Here is a 20,184-nt window from a genome sequence, read left to right as displayed (position 1 = left end):
TAAAATTCCTTGAGGACCCCTTTAACCTCATGACTGCCCAAACCGCCAGGGATGTTAACTTTAACCCTTTCACTACCCTAGGCCAATAGGGATCTTATCATTAACTCCTCCCCCCTACTTCCAGGTATATTAACGTTAAAACCTTCACTACCCTATACGACCTATAACATCCAGCATTATTAAGCAGTGTATGGTGATATTTTTTGGGAATGGGAGTGTAGTATTATGTGAGAACTATGTGGCAGTATTATGTGGGCTTTAAAAGCAGTATGTGGACCCTGGGTATTTTTGAGGCATTATATGGCGGTACTATTTGGGCACTGAATGGCAGTTTTATTGAGGCATTGAAAGCAGCATTGTGTGAGCAATATATGACCGTGTTATATGAGAATTATTTCATGGACACTATATAGAGGTATTGTTTGGGTATTGTATGGCGGTACTATTTTATTTATACGCAACTTTTCAATTTATGAGAAAAATGTCTAAAATGGTGAGCCAGCTTTGTTGACCAGGGCCCCATTTTCTATAAAAAAAAGGGGGGATATATTATCTTCTAAAAAATCTAAACGCTTTCAGCTACAGTACAAACTGAAAACACCAGAACCAGGGGCACTAATAGCGCACAATACTAATGCACACCGTTGGCATTATCTTCGTGGCAGATATAAAGGGACAGAGGAGAACCCCCGGCATCAGTAGAGAACAGAGATTATGTGGCAAATTGGAACATTTATTCTTGTTCCGGCTCCACCGACAACAGATCGGAGAGTCAAGGGAAGGGGAACGTGCCAGGAAAGCTGGAAATAAATTGTCACTCTGCGCTGCCGCTTACTGAGATCTATATACCACAGCGCTGTTTTACGCGTTTCACTAATTGTCAATACATCTACATTTTTCAGGTTTGCTGTAAGCATTCGTATTATATAAGTTAATATTGGTGGAAATCACATTTTTGCAGTGGATAAAGTCTATGTGAAAAATTGTTTGTGCATATATGAGGAACAAAGAAAACCAAATTCAAAAAGGAACACATTTAAAGTGTAGTATAAAGGGGTTCTCAAGCTATATATGGATATTTTTGGCAGTATGGGATAGGGAAAGGCCTAGGTCCAATCCTGACAAGCCTTCCTGCCCCTTCTCTGCCCCGAGCTGAATGGCAATTCTACCTTGAGCTGAGTCAGACTGGTTGTGTGGGGCGTGCTGCCACCTATCACCACTGTGATTGTTAGGCAGTGTGTCAGGTTGTCAGACATGACTCAGGGCTGTATTGGCACCATTCTAACAGCAGAGCAGCTTGGTAACAGTCATGCCATCTTGGCCTGTGTCATTAATCAGATTTTTCAAAAAATAAATTTAGTATCCATGAACTGGGTTCCTGGTGTCCAGAATGCTGGGTTGTCAAGAAAATAGGTCTCTATGGTGCTATAAGTTCGGTCCAATAGAACCACAGGGATATCCGATTGTTACATCTGCAATATGGACAGTTTCACACGGATACAGCACACCTCCGAATAAGAACTACATTTAAGTACATGACATTACTTAACCTGTACTAATCCTGCGTTACATCCTGTATTATACTCCAGAGCTGCACTCACTATTCTGCTGGTGGAGTCACAGTGTACATACATTACATTACTTATCCTGTACTGATCCTGAGTTACATCCTGTATTATACTCCAGAGCTGCACTCACTATTCTGCTGGTGGAGTCACTGTGTACATACATTACATTACTTATCCTGTACTGATCCTGAGTTACAGCCTGTATTATACTCCAGAGCTGCGCTCACTATTCTGCTGGAGAAGTCATTGTGTACATACATTACATTACTTATCCTGTACTGATCCTGAGTTACATCCTGTATTATACTCCAGAGCTGCACTCACTATTCTGCTGGTGGAGTCACTGTGTACATACATTATATTACTTATCCTGTACTGATCCTGAGTTACATCTTGTATTATACTCCAGAGCTGCACTCACTATTCTGCTGGAGAAGTCATTGTGTACATACATTACATTACTTATCCTGTACTGATCCTGAGTTACATCCTGTATTATACTCCAGAGCTGCACTCACTATTCTGCTGGTGGAGTCACTGTGTACAGACATTACATTACTTATCCTGTACTGATCCTGAGTTACATCCTGTATTATACTCCAGAGCTGCACTCACTATTCTGCTGGTGGAGTCACTGTGTACATACATTACATTACTTATCCTGTACTGATCCTGAGTTACATCCTGTATTATACTCCAGAGCTGCACTCACTATTCTGCTGGTGGAGTCACTGTGTACATACAGTACATTACATTACTTATCCTCTACTGAGCCTGAGTTATATCCTGTATTATACTCCAGAGCTGCAGACACTATTCTTTTGATGGAGTCACCGTGTACATACATTACATTACTTATCCTGTACTGACCCTGAATTATATCCTGTATTATACTCCAAAGCTGCACTCACTATTCTGCTGGTAGAGTCACTGTGTACATACATTACATTACTTATCCTGTACTGATCCTGAGTTATATCCTGTATTATACTCCACAGCTGCACTCACTATTCTGCTGGTGGAGTCACTGTATACATACATTACTTATCCTGTACTGATCCTGAGTTATATCCTGTATTATACTCCACAGCTGCACTCACTATTCTGCTGGTAGAGTCACTGTGTACATACATTACTTATCCTGTACTGATCCTGAGTTACATCCTGTATTATACTCCAGAGCTGCACTCACTATTCTGCTGGTGGAGTCACTGTGTACATACATTATATTACTTATCCTGTACTGATCCTGAGTTACTTCCTGTATTATACTCCAGAGCTGCACTCACTATTCTTTTGATGGAGTCACCGTGTATATACAATACATGACTTATCTTGTACTGACCCTGAATTATATTCTGTATTATACGCCAGAGCTGCACTTACAATTCTGCAGTCTTAAGAGCTGAAATCCCCCCAGCATTCCCTGCTCGTTCATCTTTATACCAGCGTACAGTAATGAGATTTAGGAGATAGAAGCTTACCTAAGCTGTTAGACGTGGGTCTGACACCAAGCCTGTTGACTGATTCCAATTACAACTAACAAGACTGTGTATACAGCTCTTGAGTACAGACTGTAACTATGGATCAGACAAGATAATTAATGTAATGCATTTACAAAGTGTCTCAGCTTTATACATAGATTATATTGGCACATTAACCGTAAAATGGTGTTTAAAGGCAGGACATAAATTCTGCCTTGGTCCTATTTGACCTTAGATGTCTTATTGACTGACCTTGAATAATGCTGGGAGTTGTAGTGAATTAAGAGTATCACTGGTCATCACTTTGTGTTTGTCATACAGGAGGTGTATGTAGAATACGTACTGGCCGTAAGCCACATATTGCTTGGAGTTAGCTTATGAACGGGTCTGTGCTTGCCAAAAAAGTATGGATTGTGTATCATGGAGATAAGGACATCAATCTGACCGTGTCCCAAACCAAAAATTGACACTGACACATCCGAAATGTGCAGGGACTCTGGGTGATATATTCAGTTTTTCTTAGGTTATGTGTGGACACCCAGTCAATGCCGGTTTTCCAGTGGGTGGTGCCCTGTGGTGGCGCCCTGGCATGTAGTGCACTATCATACAGATAACAAACTATATAGTGCCTATTTACAGGGGCCATACAGTGGGGTGCCCAAATAACTGTTCCGTACATTGGCCAAATAACACACTGTTCACTGCTTGCAAACACACAGTGCCTAAAAATTTTTATACCACCACCAATAGTAATATACTGTACAGTGCCTAAATAGCAGTGCCACACAATGCCCAAGTAAATGCCATTATACAGTGCTCAAATAATAGCAACATGCAGCGACCAGATAACACCCCATCCAAAAAAGTAACAGTACTGTACAAGGTCTATAAATATAATTATATAGTGGTCACAAGCCTATGGTACGAGGTTATCTGTAGCGCCCCCTTCAGCAGGGGCGGGTGATGCACACACCCCTAAGGCCGGCCCTGTATCTGGTTACATGCCAATATTCCCTGTGTGTGGTGTTAATATTTGTCTATGGGGTTTATTAATGGGTTCCTACTTCTAATAATAAAGCGTACTCACTGCATAATAAAAAGTACTGCAACTTTCTAATATAGCTTACGTTTTAGTTATTCAACATTTTCAAGATCTCTGATAGGTATCAGTGAATTGAATCAATCCTGTAATCAAACCTAGAAGCTGAAAAACCCTCCTGACCGAATCCTGTTCACACAGTTGCATGTTGTTACAATGTATCAGTGTAGATAAGAGCTGTCAGCCTGGACAAGAGAGAGATTTGCGCTGTTGCTGTATTTAGCTCATAGAAGATTCAGAGAGATTCAGCTGTGTGAGCAGGACAAGGTCAAGAGAGGTTTTCGGCATCGAATATAAACAAGAAAAATTCAATTTACGCAGCAAGCAGAGATGGTGATATAGCACCGTGTGACTGGCAGCCAATGACAGCAATGTTGCGTCCACCACGATGTTCATGATTGGCAGTCGCTGTCACATAACATGAGGTCACTGTTGATGTCGCAATATTCGACCACACAGGCTCAAGGGGACATGGAAGGGCCGTGGTGGGGAAATTGGGAAAATTTTGGATAATACAAATATTCCTGAAAATAGTTGTTTTTATTTTTAAGACTGGTCAACCCTACCTTAAAATACCTCCATGTATTTCGGGAGGACTGCCCTGTGAATGGACTGCAAAAAAAACGGCTGGATTATGCAAATTTGCATGAAAAGATTAATTTCAAAGTTATCGGGAGGTTCCTGGGAGGGGCTTAAAATACACACATTACAGTAAATCAATGAAACCTATTCATCGCCAAAAAGTTTGGCACTTTACATGATAAACCTTTGCGCCACAGTCGGCCATTGTGGGGAGAAGAATACAAATGATCATCAATACAATGCATTGTTATGTGATTTATCTCATTCTGTACAATTGATTGGACTAATTTGCCGTCATTTTTGAATGTTGCAATTTAGTCTCAGTTTGTCGAATTGTAAGGCCGGGTTCACACTGAGTTTTTTGCAGGAGGAAAATCTGCCTCAAAATTCCGTTTGGAATTTTGAGGCAGATTTTCCTTTGCCTGCTCGACGATTTTCGCAGCGTTTTTCGTCATTGAGTGCTGTGGACATAACACGCCGCTAAATACGCTTTCTCTGCCTCCCATTGATGTCAATGGGAGATCAGAAGCGTAAACGGCCGAAGATAGGGAATGCTCCTTCTTTCTCCCATGAGCCGTTTTTTCCACTCGCGGGAACAAAACGCGTCCCCCTCCCATTGAAATCAATGGGAGGCATTTTCGGCCGTTTCTTGGCACATTTTCTGACGCGGTTTCCGTGTAAAAAAACTCGTAAAAAAACTCTGGTGAACCCAGCCTTAGGCTATGTTCACACGGAGTATTTTGGGGGAGGAATATCTGCCTCAAAGCTCCAAACGGAATTTTGAGGCAGATATTCCTCCCCCAAAATACTCCGTGTGAATAGCAATTATCGCGCCGTTTTTCGCCCGCGGCCATTGAGCGCCGCGGGCATAAAACACGCTTTCTCCTGCCTCCCATTGAAGTCAATGGGAGGTCGGAGGCGGAAGCGCCCGAAGATAGGGCATGTCGCTTCTTTTTCCCGCGAGGCAGTTTTACTGCTCGCGGGAAAAAGACGCCGACGCCTCCCATTGAAATCAATGGGAGGCGTTCTCGGGCCGTTTCTGCCGAGTTTTGCGACGCGGTTTCCGCGTCAAAAAACTCGGCAAAAGACCCCGTGTGAACATAGCCTAAGACTTCAAGTAAAAACAGTCCTCACTTTTATTATTAGTTTTACATACAAATATTTAATGGACCACCTATAGCATGGACAATATATGTGGGGTGTGTCCATAAAGGGCTATAGAAAGCTATGAAAGTAGAATAGGAGGTAGTATTATAGTAGTTATATTCTTGTATATAGGAGCAGTATTATAGTAGTTATATTCTTGTATATAGGGGCAGTATTATAGTAGTTATATTCTTGTATATAGGGAGCAGTATTATAGTAGTTATATTCTTGTATATAGGAGCAGTATTATAGTAGTTATATTCTTGTATATAGGGGCAGTATTATAGTAGTTATATTCTTGTATATAGGGGGCAGTATTATAGTAGTTATATTCTTGTATATAGGAGCAGTATTATAGTAGTTATATTCTTGTACATTGGGGCAGTATTATAGTAGTTATATTCTTGTATATAGGGGGCAGTATTATAGTAGTTATATTCTTGTATACAGGGGCAGTATTATAGTAGATATATTCTTGTATATAGGAGCAGTATAATAGTAGTTATATTCTTGTATATAGGGGCAGTATTATAGTAGTTATATTCTTGTATATAGGGGGCAGTATTATAGTAGTTCTATTCTTGTATATAGGGGCAGTATTATAGTAGTTATATTCTTGTATATAGGGGCAGTATTATAGTAGTTATATTCTTGTATATAGGGGCAGTATTATAGTAGTTATATTCTTGTACATAGGGGGCAATATTATAGTAGATATATTCTTGTATATAGGGAGCAGTATTTTAGCAGTTATATTCACGTATATAGGGAGCAGTATTATAGTAGTTATATTCTTGTATATAGGGGGCAGTATTATAGTAGTTACATTCTTGTATATAGGGGGCAGTATTATAGTACTTATATTCTTGTATATAGGGGCAGTATTATAGTAGTTATATTCTTGTATATAGGAGGAAGTATTATAGTAGTTATATTCTTGTATATAGGAGCAGTATTATAGTAGTTATATTCTTGTATATAGGGGGCAGTATTATAGTAGTTATATTCTTGTATATAGGAGGCAGTATTATAGTAGTTATATTCTTGTATATAGGAGGCAGTATTAGGCCTCATTTACACGAGCGTATTATACGCGCGTGCGACGCGCGTGCTTTTCACGCGTGTCGTACGCACCTATAATAGTCTATGGGGCTGTTTAGACGATGCGTGAATTTTGCGCAGCGTGAGTGCGTTGCGTAAAACTCACGACATGTTCTATATTCTTGCGTTTTTCACGCAACACGCACCCATTGACTTCAATGGGTGCGTGAAAACAACGCATGCCACACTGACGGTCCTGCGTTGCATGCGCGAAAATCACGCAAGAGCTGTCAAAAGGATGAATGTAAACAGAAAAGCACCACGTGCTTTACTGGTTACAAACATCCAAACGGAGTGTCAAATTAGAGATGAGCGCACCGAACTTCACCGGGTTCGGCCGAACTCGTTTTAACCGAACCCGGCAAAAAATGTTCGGGTACGCGACGTCAGGAGACAGTCACTGCCCACGGTGCTGAAAGACTTAAACTGTTTCAGCACCATGGACAGTGACTTTCGATCACAATATACATATACGTGTAAAAAAAAAAAGAAGTTCTGACTTACCGATAACTCCCGGCTTCTTCCTCCAGTCCGACCTCCCGGGATGACAATTCAGGCCAAGTGACAGCTGCAGCCAATCACAGGCCAAGCACAGGCTGCAGCCAATCACAGGCTGCAGCGGTCTCATGCCCTGCCGCGTCATCCTGGGAGGTGGGGCCGGATGACAAGAGAGGGACGCGTCACCAAGGCAACGGCCGGGAGACCGGACTGGAGGAAGCAGGCAGTTCATGGTAAGTGTGAACGTCTTTTTTTATTCACAGGTTGGTGTAGATTGTGATCGGCATTCACTGTCGAGGGTGCTGAAAGAGTTACTGCCGATCAGTTAGCTCTTTCAGCACCTTGGACAGTGACGGGCGTCGACTAGCCTCATCTCTATGATGGCGGCTGCGCGAAAAACACGCAGCCGCGCATCATACACGGATGACACACGGAGCTGTCAATTGCCTTTTGCGCACGCAAAACGCAGCGTTTTTTTGCGTGCGCAAAACGCACACGCTCGTGTAAATGAGGCCTTATAGTAGTTATATTCTTGTATATAGGGGGCGGTATTATGGTAGTTTTATTCTTGTATACAGGAGGCAGTATTATAGTAGTTATATTTTTGTATATAGGGAGCAGTATTATAGCAGTTATATTCTTGTATATAGGGGCAGTATTATAGTAGTTATATTCTTGTATATAAGAGCAGTATTATAGTAGTTATATTCTTGTATATATAGGAGCAGTATTATAGTAGTTATATTCTTGTATATAGGAGGCAGTATTATAGTAGTTATATTCTTGTATATAGGGGGCAGTATTATAGTAGTTATATTCTTGTATATAGGGGGCAGTATTATAGTAGTTATATTCTTGTATATAGGGGGCAGTATTATAGTAGTTATATTCTTGTATATAGGGGGCAGTATTATAGTAGTTATATTCTTGTATATAGGAGCAGTATTATAGTAGTTATATTCTTCTATATAGGGGGCAGTATTATAGTAGTTATATTCTTGTATATATAGGAGCAGTATTATAGTAGTTATATTCTTGTATATAGGAGCAGTATTATAGTAGTTATATTCTTCTATATAGGGGGCAGTATTATAGTAGTTATATTCTTGTATATAGGGGCAGTATTATAGTAGTTATATTCTTGTATATAGGAGGCAGTATTATAGTAGTTATAGTCTTGTATATAGGGGGCAGTATTATAGTAGTTATATTATTGTATATAGGGGGCAGTATTATAGTAGTTATATTCTTATATATAGGAGGCAGTATTATATTAGTTGTATTCTTGTATATAGGAGCAGTATTATAGTAGTTATATTCTTGTATATAGGGGGCAGTATTATAGTAGTTATATTCTTGTATATAGGAGGCAGTATTATAGTAGTTATATTCTTGTATATAGGAGGCAGTATTATAGTAGTTATATTCTTGTATATAGGGGGCGGTATTATGGTAGTTTTATTCTTGTATACAGGAGGCAGTATTATAGTAGTTATATTTTTGTATATAGGGAACAGTATTATAGCAGTTATATTCTTGTATATAGGGGCAGTATTATAGTAGTTATATTCTTGTATATAAGAGCAGTATTATAGTAGTTATATTCTTGTATATATAGGAGCAGTATTTTAGTAGTTATATTCTTGTATATAGGAGGCAGTATTATAGTAGTTATATTCTTGTATATAGGGGGCAGTATTATAGTAGTTATATTCTTGTATATAGGGGGCAGTATTATAGTAGTTATATTCTTGTATATAGGGGGCAGTATTATAGTAGTTATATTCTTGTATATAGGGGGCAGTATTATAGTAGTTATATTCTTGTATATAGGGGGCAGTATTATAGTAGTTATATTCTTGTATATAGGAGCAGTATTATAGTAGTTATATTCTTCTATATAGGGGGCAGTATTATAGTAGTTATATTCTTGTATATATAGGAGCAGTATTATAGTAGTTATATTCTTGTATATAGGAGCAGTATTATAGTAGTTATATTCTTCTATATAGGGGGCAGTATTATAGTAGTTATATTCTTGTATATAGGGGCAGTATTATAGTAGTTATATTCTTGTATATAGGAGGCAGTATTATAGTAGTTATAGTCTTGTATATAGGGGGCAGTATTATAGTAGTTATATTCTTGTATATAGGGGCAGTATTATATTAGTTCTATTCTTGTCCATAGGAGAGGATAGACGTGTGCTTGTGAGCTCCCTGTTAGGACTATGCATGGCTTCTGACCCAGGTGGAGGGGAGCGGTCCTGGGCTGATGATCCTGGGAAAGCCCAGAGTCTGGAGTTTGGCCTGCAGCATGGAGATGGTGGAGGTGATGATCTGGAAATGGTGGCTGGTGAGTCAACTGAATCTCATGATGTTGGTGAATTGTGCACAAAAATGACAAAGAAAAATATCTTTAAAATGGAAATGCAAGTTCGCAAATTGAGAACTGAAATTAACCAAGAGACTGATCCAAAGGCAAAGCTGATGAAATGTGAGTGTCTGGATGTTTGCACACGTGAGCTGGTGATATTGAAGGAGAGATTGCAGAAAGAATCATGCACAGTACCCAAAATAAAGAACTGGGCAATTGAGAACAAAAGGGAGACCAGAGCCCAAACTGTGAAGAGAAAAAATATCATTGCAAAAAAAGACACTGACTATAAGACTGTGTATAATATTGTGGCACAGGGAAACCCTGGAAGATATGAGTGTGCGGTGGCTGGAGGATCACAACTCTCATAATGTGTGGGGTCTGTGCAATCAGCCAACACAAATGCTGCTAAAGCTGCAGAGAAATGTGTGCCAGCTGACGAGGGGTTAACTGCAGTAGACTCTTTGTGCAGTACAGATGAAGTGAATGCGAGTGGCACTCCTGGGAGTGAACAAGAAAGTGCCTCATGTCCGGATATTATAAGTGAGACCTCGCTCAGCGCGGTGATTGACAGTCTGATATCTGATGAACCAGCGGCACAGGCTGAGGCGGACATTGCAGACCCTGTTCTGGAGGTTCAGCCGTCCGCAGTGTCAGTGAATGGAGTTCAGGTTACACAGCGATCAGGAGCAGATACAGGATTATCTGCAGTACAATCAGCTGAGGAGAGGTCCAGTCCTGACCCACCTGCTGACAGACCTCAGTACAGGAGACTGTTCTCCAGCGTCACAAGACCGACTAACCCCGCACCTTAGAGGAAGAACGCGGTCAGAATCAGGTACTCAGGACCAGAGGAAAACCTCCCCTCCAGACTCCACATTGGGAAAGTTTTGTTGAAGGAGTTTATGAAGTTTAAAGCTTCTGAGGTGTTCGCTCTGATCCACGTTCCCTCCAGCAGGAATTATGACATCAGTTTCAAGCTGCAATATAGTCTAGACTTATTCTGGAGTATTTATAATGATACAAAGGAGCACGCGATGTGGGAGCATCTACATGTCATCCAGCTGACTAAACTCCAGGTAGTCACCGCCACCGTCCTGTTCCAGTCTGAGGTGGTGGCTCTGGCAGATTTGCAGCACTGGTTGAGCAGATATTGTGAGGTGAAGAGACTGCCAACAAAGATCTATGATGAGGAGGAGATCTGGAATGGAGGATATTCTGTCAAGATCCAGCTGGTTCAGGAGAATGGAGTGACCAGACATGTGCCGCACTCCTTCTACCTGGGCTCGGAGAGAGGCGTATGTTACTACCCTGGTCAACCGCGACTGTGCCATAGATGTGGGGGCAGACACCTGGCATTCAACTGTTCCCGTATTAAGTGCTCACTATGTGGTCAGTTTGGGCATGTGAAGGACGATTGTACAGGGCCTGTCATCTGTAACCTGTGCTTAGGACCTGGACATACATTCCGGGAGTGTCCGTATGCAGAACATAATAAGGAGGAGACCTTTAAAGAAGCCATGGAGGAAGAGCAGGAGGATGTCTCCATATGTGTAGATACAACCCCAGAACCTGGAAGTCCCAACGATGATGTGAGCCAAAGTACCAGAGACCATGCTCCAGAGACGAATGTCCCATCTGTGGATGCTGCACAAGTGTCACCAGCCACTGAAAATAGAGGTCATGCTAAAAGTAAAATATCCAGTCACTCTGTCACCAAAGCATCTAAACATCTGCCCAACACCAGTAAAGAACCAGCTGATCCGGCCGCAGCGGCCAGTAAAAAACCAGCAGATCTAGCCGCAGCAACCAGTAAAAAACCAGCTGATCCAGCCGCAGCGACCAGTATCGATGAGGAGGGATTTCAGACGGTTAGAAGGAGAAGTAAAACAGATAATTCTTCTAGGAAAAAAATCACTACTGCAAAGAAATCACCGGAGTCTCCAGTGCTGGCGATAACTGGGGGACGTTACTGTGCGCTGGGAGAAGATGACCAGGAAGAAGAAGCAGAGATGGAGCAAGTCTCCTCACACAACCCAGACAACGAACCTCAGGATGAAGATGCTGACCCCCCAATGTCCACTAAAAGATGGGGTGTTACAGGACATAGTAGTGGAAGAAGGAAAAAAAGTAGGAAAGACATGTAACCCGGATGAGGCTGAAAATCACCTCCTATTAATGTGAACAGTGTGAAGAATAGGAGCAGGCGGCAGGCGATATTCCAGCGTCTGTCTGACGTCAAATCTGATATCATCTTTATACAAGAGACTTATCTACAGAGTAATGTCCCTGCTGTGTCCCTGCATTCACCACATCTAGTGGGACAGTGAAACTCTCAGCTGCTGTATGGAGACTTCTACCCCGAACTCCGTTTATAACATAGAGGTTCACTATATGTCATAAATGTGGTGACCGTGTACCCTCTGTGGTGTGCGCGATGCTGCCCGGGCACCAATAAAGAAGAACTCTCCTGTAATACTGTCTAGAATAATATCATGAAAAATAGTTGAAACAATCTATACTGGAGCAATATTCATATATTATGGTTTGTTTAATGATTGTGATGTTATTAAGAGACATACGTTTATTTTCTTTATCTGTTATGAGTGTATTGCAAAGGTATTGTAATATTTTGTTGCAAGTTTTCAAATAAAAAAGATAATTATAGTAGTTATATTGTTGTATATAGGAGGAGTATTATAATAGTAATATACTTGTATTTAGGGGGCAGTATTATAGTAGTTACACTGGCGTAGCTATAGGGGTCGCAGCGGTCGCAATTGCGACCGGGCCCCGAAGCCAGGGGGGCCCACGGCCCCCCGCACCACATCAATAAAAAGTTACTATAGTAACTCGGGCCGCGGGCCCCTGTTACTATAGTAACATACTTTACTTACCTTCCTGGTTCCGGATGGCAGCGGAGGTCCTGACGTCAAGCGCTGTGCGCAGCGCATGACGTCACAGCGCTATGCCGCCGCGCACAGCATCGAGATGACAGAACTCCCGCCGCGGCCGAAGAGGAAGGTAAGGTTATCCCTGACTGGCGGGGTCTGACTCCCGGGACCCGCCAATCAGCTGTTTTGAAGGGGCCGCAGCACTCGTACGAGAGCTTCTCCCCTTCATTCCTGTCACTTCATTCCGGTCACACTGTGAATCGGTGTCGGCGATTCACAGCGTGTGCGAGTAGTGAAATGAAGGGGAAGCAGCTCTCTTACGAGTGCTGCGGCCCCTTCAAAACAGCTGATTTGCGGGTCCCGGGCGACACATCAGCTATTGATGGCCTATACTGTGGATAGGCCATCAATGTTTAGGGACTGCACAATCCCTAAGCCTACGATGTAGCAGGCTTAGGGGGCCCATGAGACAGGATCACAGATTGTGTGATCCTGTCTGCTGGGCCCTGTATCTAAGCCAATCACATGGTAGGCTTAGATACATGGCCCATGCGTGATCCTGTCTGCTGGACCCTGTATCTAAGCCTACCACACTGTAGGTTTAGATACAGGGCCCCAGCACACAGTAATCTTATACTGTATAAGATTACTGTCTGCTGGACCCGGTATCTAATCCTACCTTGTGGTAGGCTTAGATACAGGGTCCCACAGACAGTATCACACATGGGCCCTGTATCTAAGCCTTAGGGTATGTGCACAGACACTAATTACGTCCGTAATTGACGGACGTATTTCGGCTGCAAGTACCGGACCGAACACAGTGCAGGGAGCCGGGCTCCTAGCATCATAGTTATGTACGATGCTAGGAGTCCCTGCCTCGCTGCAGGACAACTGTTCCATACTGTAAACATGTTTTCAGGGACTCTTAGCATCGTACATAAGTATGATGCTAGGAGCCCGGCTCCCTGCACTGTGTTCGGTCCGGTACTTGCGGCCGAAATACGTCCGTCAATAACGGACGTAATTAGTGTGTGTGCACATACCCTAACACATGTGTTACTAATCATTTTTTGTGTGTTTTCTTACAGGTTCGGTCGTTGGACTACAGCGGATTCCAGGACTACTTCGATGACAGCTTTTTTTTTAATTAATAAAATGGTTAATGAGGGCTGTGTGGGTTTTTTTTTTATTTCAATAAAATATTTTTTCTATGTCTTTGTGGTTTTTTTTAAACTATATTACTACCGCCTTAGTAATGGCCGCCGGCTGATTGACAGTATCCATTGCTAAGGCGGGGCTTAGTGTTAGCGGATGCAGAGGCTAACACTAACCCCCTTTATTACCCCGGTACCCACCGCCACCAGGGGTGCTGGGAAGAGCCGGGTACGATCCAGTACCTGACCATCTGTAGTGATGGTCGGCCACTGGGGTGGCCGCAGGCTGGTATTATCAGGAGGGGAAAGACCAAAAACAGTGGCCCTTCCCATCCTGGTAATGCTGCCTGCTGCTGCTTTATTGTATCTGGCTGGTTATGAAAATGGGGGGGGAAACCCACGTCATTTAAAAAAATAATTGGATAGAACGATGTCGGGTCCCCCCCAATTTTCATAACCAGCCAGCTACAACACCGCAGCAGCAGGCAGCATTACAAGGGTGGGAAGGGCCACTGGTTTTGGCCTTCCCCAGCCTAATACTACCAGCCTGCGGCCACCCCGGTGCCTGCCCGTCACTACAGATGGTCGGGTACTGGTTTGTACCCGGCTCTTCCCAGTACCCCTGGTGGCGGTGGGTACCGGGGTAATAATGGGGGTTAGTGTTGCCTCTGCAACGGCTAACATTAAGCCTCGCCTTAGTAATGGAGGTTGTCAATCAGCCAGCGGCCATTACTAAGGCGGTGATAATAAAGTTTAAAAAGATACAAGCACATAGAAAAAATATTTTATTGAAATAAAAAAACACAACCCTCATTAACCATTTTATTGAGAATAAAAAAAACGCCGTCATTGAAGTCCTCGTATCCGAAGTCCAACAACCGAACCTGTAAAAAAAACACAAACACACAAAAATAATCAGTAACACATAAAGAAGCAAAATTATTATTCTTACCTTTCCTGGGTCCAGCGCTGGAGCCGCAATGTCAGCGAGCTGAGTCCTGTATCTAATCCTATCATGTGTGATACAGTCTGCTGAGCTGTGTATCTAATCCAATCATGTATGATACTGTCTGCTGGGCCCTATATCTAATCCGATCATGTGTGATACTGTCTGCTGAGCCACTGTATCTAATCCTATCATGTGTGATACTGTCTGCTGAGCCACTGTATCTAATCCTATCATGTGTGATACTGTCTGCTGGGCCACTGTATCTAATCCTATCATGTGTGATACTGTCTGCTGAGCTGTGTATCTAATCCTATCATGTGTGATACTGCCTTCTGAGCCACTGTATCTAATCCTATCATGTGTGATACTGTCTGCTCAGCCACTGTATCTAATCCTATCCATAGTTTATAGGGTCGTAGTGCTATAGATATGCTATTCTGTCTCATATACACACTTTTTTTTGGGCGGACACATATGTATTGGGGCTATTTCCCGGACATTTTAAGCCCTGAGGGTATGTTCACACGGCAGCGTCTGTTACGGCTGAAATTACGGTGCTGTTTTCAGGAGAAAACAGCACCGTAATTTCAGCCGTAATGGCATGTGCCGGAGTCTTTTGCTGCGTCCATTACGGAAGTAATTGAAGCTGGTTTTCCATGGAGTCCATGGAAAACGGCTCCATTTACGTCTGAAGAAGTGACAGGCACTTTTTTACGCGCCGCCTTTTGACAGCGGCGCGTAAAAAAAAATGACCATCGGCACAGAACATCGTAAGACCCATTCAAATGAATGGGCAGATGTTTGCCGACGCATTTGAGCCGCATTTTCGGACGTAATTCAATGCTAAAACGCCCGAATTACGTCCGTAAATAGTGTGTGTGAACCCAGCCATAGTGACGCCCCGGCTGCTAGTGCTGCATTGTTGGGTCACTTAGGAGACCCAGCGATGCAGCTGAAAGCGGACCGTCGGCCATGAGAAGTTTGGGGGGGGGGGGGGGGCCCAGTAAGAATTTTTGCATCGGGGCCCATGAGCCTCTAGCTACGCCCCTGAGTAGTTATATTCTTGTATATAGGAGCACGATTATAGTAGTTATATTCTTGTATATAGAGGGCAGTATTATAGTAGTTATATTCTTGTATATAGGGGCAGTATTATAGTAGTTATATTCTTGTATATAGGGGGCAGTATTATAGTAGTTATATTCTTGTATATAGGAGGCAGTATTATAGTAGTTATATTCTTGTATATAGGGGGCAGTATTATAGTAGTTATATTCTTGTATATAGGGGGCAGTATTATAGTAGTTATATTCTTGTATATAGGGGCAGTATTATAGTAGTTATATTCTTGTATATAGGGGGCAGTATTATAGTAGTTATATTCTTGTATATAGGGGGCAGTATTATAGTAGTTATATTCTTGTATATAGGGGGCAGTATTATAGTAGTTATATTCTTGTATACAGGAGCAGTATTATAGTAGTTATATTCTTGTATATAGGGGGCAGTATTATAGTAGTTATATTCTTGTATATAGGGGCAGTATTATAGTAGTTATATTCTTGTATATAGGGGGCAGTATTATAGTAGTTATATTCTTGTATATAAGAGCAGTATTATAGTAGTTATATTCTTGTATATAGGGGCAGTATTATAGTAGTTATATTCTTGTATATAGGGGGCAGTATTATAGTAGTTATATTGTTGTATATAGGAGGAGTATTATAGTAGTTATATTCTTGTATATAGGGGCAGTATTATAGTAGTTATATTCTTGTATATAGGGGCAGTATTATAGTAGTTATATTCTTGTACATAGGGGCAGTATTATAGTAGTTATATTCTTGTACATAGGGGCAGTATTATAGTAGTTATATTCTTATATATAGGAGGCAGTATTATATTAGTTGTATTCTTGTATATAGGGGGCAGTATTATAGTAGTTATATTCTTGTATATAGGGGGCAGTATTATAGTAGTTATATTCTTGTACTGTATATAGGAGGCAGTATTATAGTAGTTATATTCATGTATATAGGAGCAGTATTATAGTAGTTATATTCTTGTATATTTGGGGCAGTATTATAGTAGTTATATTCTTCTACATAGGGGGCAGTATTATAGTAGTTATATTCTTATATATAGGAGCAGCATTATAGTAGTTATATTCTTGTATATAGGGGGCAGTATTATAGTAGTTATATTCTTGTATATAGGGGGCAGTATTATAGTAGTTATATTCTTGTATATAAGAGCAGTATTATAGTAGTTATATTCTTGTATATAGGGGCAGTATTATAGTAGTTATATTCTTGTATATAGGGGGCAGTATTATAGTAGTTATATTGTTGTATATAGGAGGAGTATTATAGTAGTTATATTCTTGTATATAGGGGCAGTATTATAGTAGTTATATTCTTGTATATAGGGGCAGTATTATAGTAGTTATATTCTTGTACATAGGGGCAGTATTATAGTAGTTATATTCTTGTACATAGGGGCAGTATTATAGTAGTTATATTCTTATATATAGGAGGCAGTATTATATTAGTTGTATTCTTGTATATAGGGGGCAGTATTATAGTAGTTATATTCTTGTATATAGGGGGCAGTATTATAGTAGTTATATTCTTGTACTGTATATAGGAGGCAGTATTATAGTAGTTATATTCATGTATATAGGAGCAGTATTATAGTAGTTATATTCTTGTATATTTGGGGCAGTATTATAGTAGTTATATTCTTCTACATAGGGGGCAGTATTATAGTAGTTATATTCTTATATATAGGAGCAGCATTATAGTAGTTATATTCTTGTATATAGGGGGCAGTATTATAGGAGTTATATTCTTGTATATAGGGGCAGTATTATAGTAGTTATATGCTTGTATATAGGAGCAGTATTATAGTAGTTATATTCTTGTATATAGGAGGAGTATTATAGTAGTTATATTCTTGTATATAGGGGGCAGTATTATAGTAGTTATATTCTTGTATATAGGAGCAGTATTATAGTAGTTATATTCTTGTATATAGAGGGCAGTATTATAGTAGTTATATTCTTGTATATAGGGGCAGTATTATAGTAGTTATATTCTTGTAAATAGGGGGCAGTATTATAGTAGTTATATTGTATATAGGGGGCAGTATTATAGTAGTTATATTGTTGTATATAGGAGGAGTATTATAGTAATTATATTCTTGTATATAGGGGCAGTATTATAGTAGTTATATTCTTGTACATAGGGGCAGTATTATAGTAGTTATATTCTTGTATATAGGGGCAGTATTATAGTAGTTATATGCTTGTATATAGGAGCAGTATTATAGTAGTTATATTCTTGTACATAGGGGGCAGTATTATAGTAGTAATGTTCTTGTATATAGGGGGAAGTATTATAGCAGTTATATTCTTGTATATAGGAGGCAGTATTATAATAGTTATATTCTTGTATATGGGGCAGTATTATAGTAGTTATATTCTTGTATATTGGAGCAGTATTATAGTAGTTATATTCTTATATATAGGGGCAGTATTATAATAGTTATATTCTTGTATATAGGGGGAAGTATTATAGTAGTTATATTCTTGTATATAGGGGGCAGTATAAGGGCATGCCCACACGTGGCGGATTTCCTCCGCAACTGTCCGCATCAATGCCGCACAGAATCTGCGTTGCAGATTCTGCGGCGGATCTGCCCAAAATGTGCAGTAAATTGATGCGGACTAGCTGCTGCGGACTGCGGTAAAAGTGCTTCCCTTCTCTCTATCAGTGCAGGATAGAGAGAAGGGACAGCACTTTCCCTAGTGAAAGTAAACAAATTTCATACTTACCGGCCGTTGTCTTGGTGACGCGTCCCTCTTTCGGCATCCAGCCCGACCTCCCTGGATGACGCGGCAGTCCATGTGACCGCTGCAGCCTGTGATTGGCTGCAGCCGTAACTTAGACTGAAACGTTATCCTGGGAAGCCGGACCGGAGACAGAAGCAGGGAGTTCTCGGTAAGTATGAACTTCTATTTTTTTTACAGGTTGCTGTATATTGGGATCGGTAGTCACTGTCCAGGGTGCAGAAACAGTTACTGCCGATCGCTTAACTCTTTCAGCACCCTGGACAGTGACTATTTACTGACGTCGCCTAGCAACGCTCCCGTAATTACGGGAGCCCCATTGACTTCCTCAGTCTGGCTGTAGACCTAGAAATACATAGGTCCAGCCAGAATGAAGAAATGTCATGTCAAAAAAGCAAGACGCATCAGCAGCACACATAACATGTGCATGACAGCTGCGGACTTCATTGCGGAATTTAGAATCTCCATTGAAGACAATAGAGAAATTCCGCCATGAGTCCGCAACCAGTCCGCCACAACTCCGCAATAGCCATTGCATGCTGCGGACACCAAATTCCGCACCGCAGCCTATGCTCCGCAGCGGAATTTTCCGCATCGTCTAAACGAACCCTACTAAATAGAAGTGGAAGTCAATGGAGAAACGGCTCCGCTGCGGATTAACGCTGCGGAGTGTCCGCAGCGGAATTCAAGAGCAATTCCGCCACGTGTGGCTTTGCCCTTACAGTAGTTATATTCTTGTATGTAGGGGCAGTATTATAATAGTTATATTCTTGTATATAGGAGCAGTATTATAGTAGTGATATTCTTGTATATAGGGGCAGTATTATAGTAGTTATATTCTTGTATATAGGGGCAATATTATAGTAGTTATATTCTTGTATATAGGGAGCAGTATTATAGTAGATATATTCTTGTATATAGGGAGCAGTATTATAGTAGTTATATTCTTGTATATAGGAGCAGTATTATAGTAGTTATATTCTTGTATATAGGAGCAGTATTATGGTAGTTATATTCTTGTATATAGGAGCAGTATTATGGTACTTATATTCTTGCATATAGAAGCAGTATTATAGTAGTTATATGCTTGTATATAGGGGCAGTATTATAGTAGTTGTATTCTTGTATATAGGGGCAGTATTATAGTAGTTATATTCTTGTATATAGGAGCAGTATTATAGTAGTTATATTCTTGTATATAGGAGCAGTATTATAGTAGTTATATTCTTGTATATAGGAGCAGTATTATAGTAGTTATATTCTTGTATATAGGAGGCAGTATTATAGTAGTTATATTCTTGTATATAGGAGCAGTATTACAGTAGTTATATTCTTGTATGTAGGGGCAGTATTATAATAGTTATATTCTTGTATATAGGGGGACGTATTATAGTAGTTATATTCATGTATATAGAAGCAGTATTATAGTAGTTATATTCTTGTATATAGGGGGCAGTATTATAGTAGTTATATTCTTGTATAT

The sequence above is a fragment of the Rhinoderma darwinii genome, chromosome 3 (genome assembly GCF_050947455.1).
Source record: "Rhinoderma darwinii isolate aRhiDar2 chromosome 3, aRhiDar2.hap1, whole genome shotgun sequence".
Classification (NCBI taxonomy): Eukaryota; Metazoa; Chordata; class Amphibia; order Anura; family Rhinodermatidae; genus Rhinoderma; species Rhinoderma darwinii.
Note: the sequence above shows the minus strand (reverse complement) of the source record.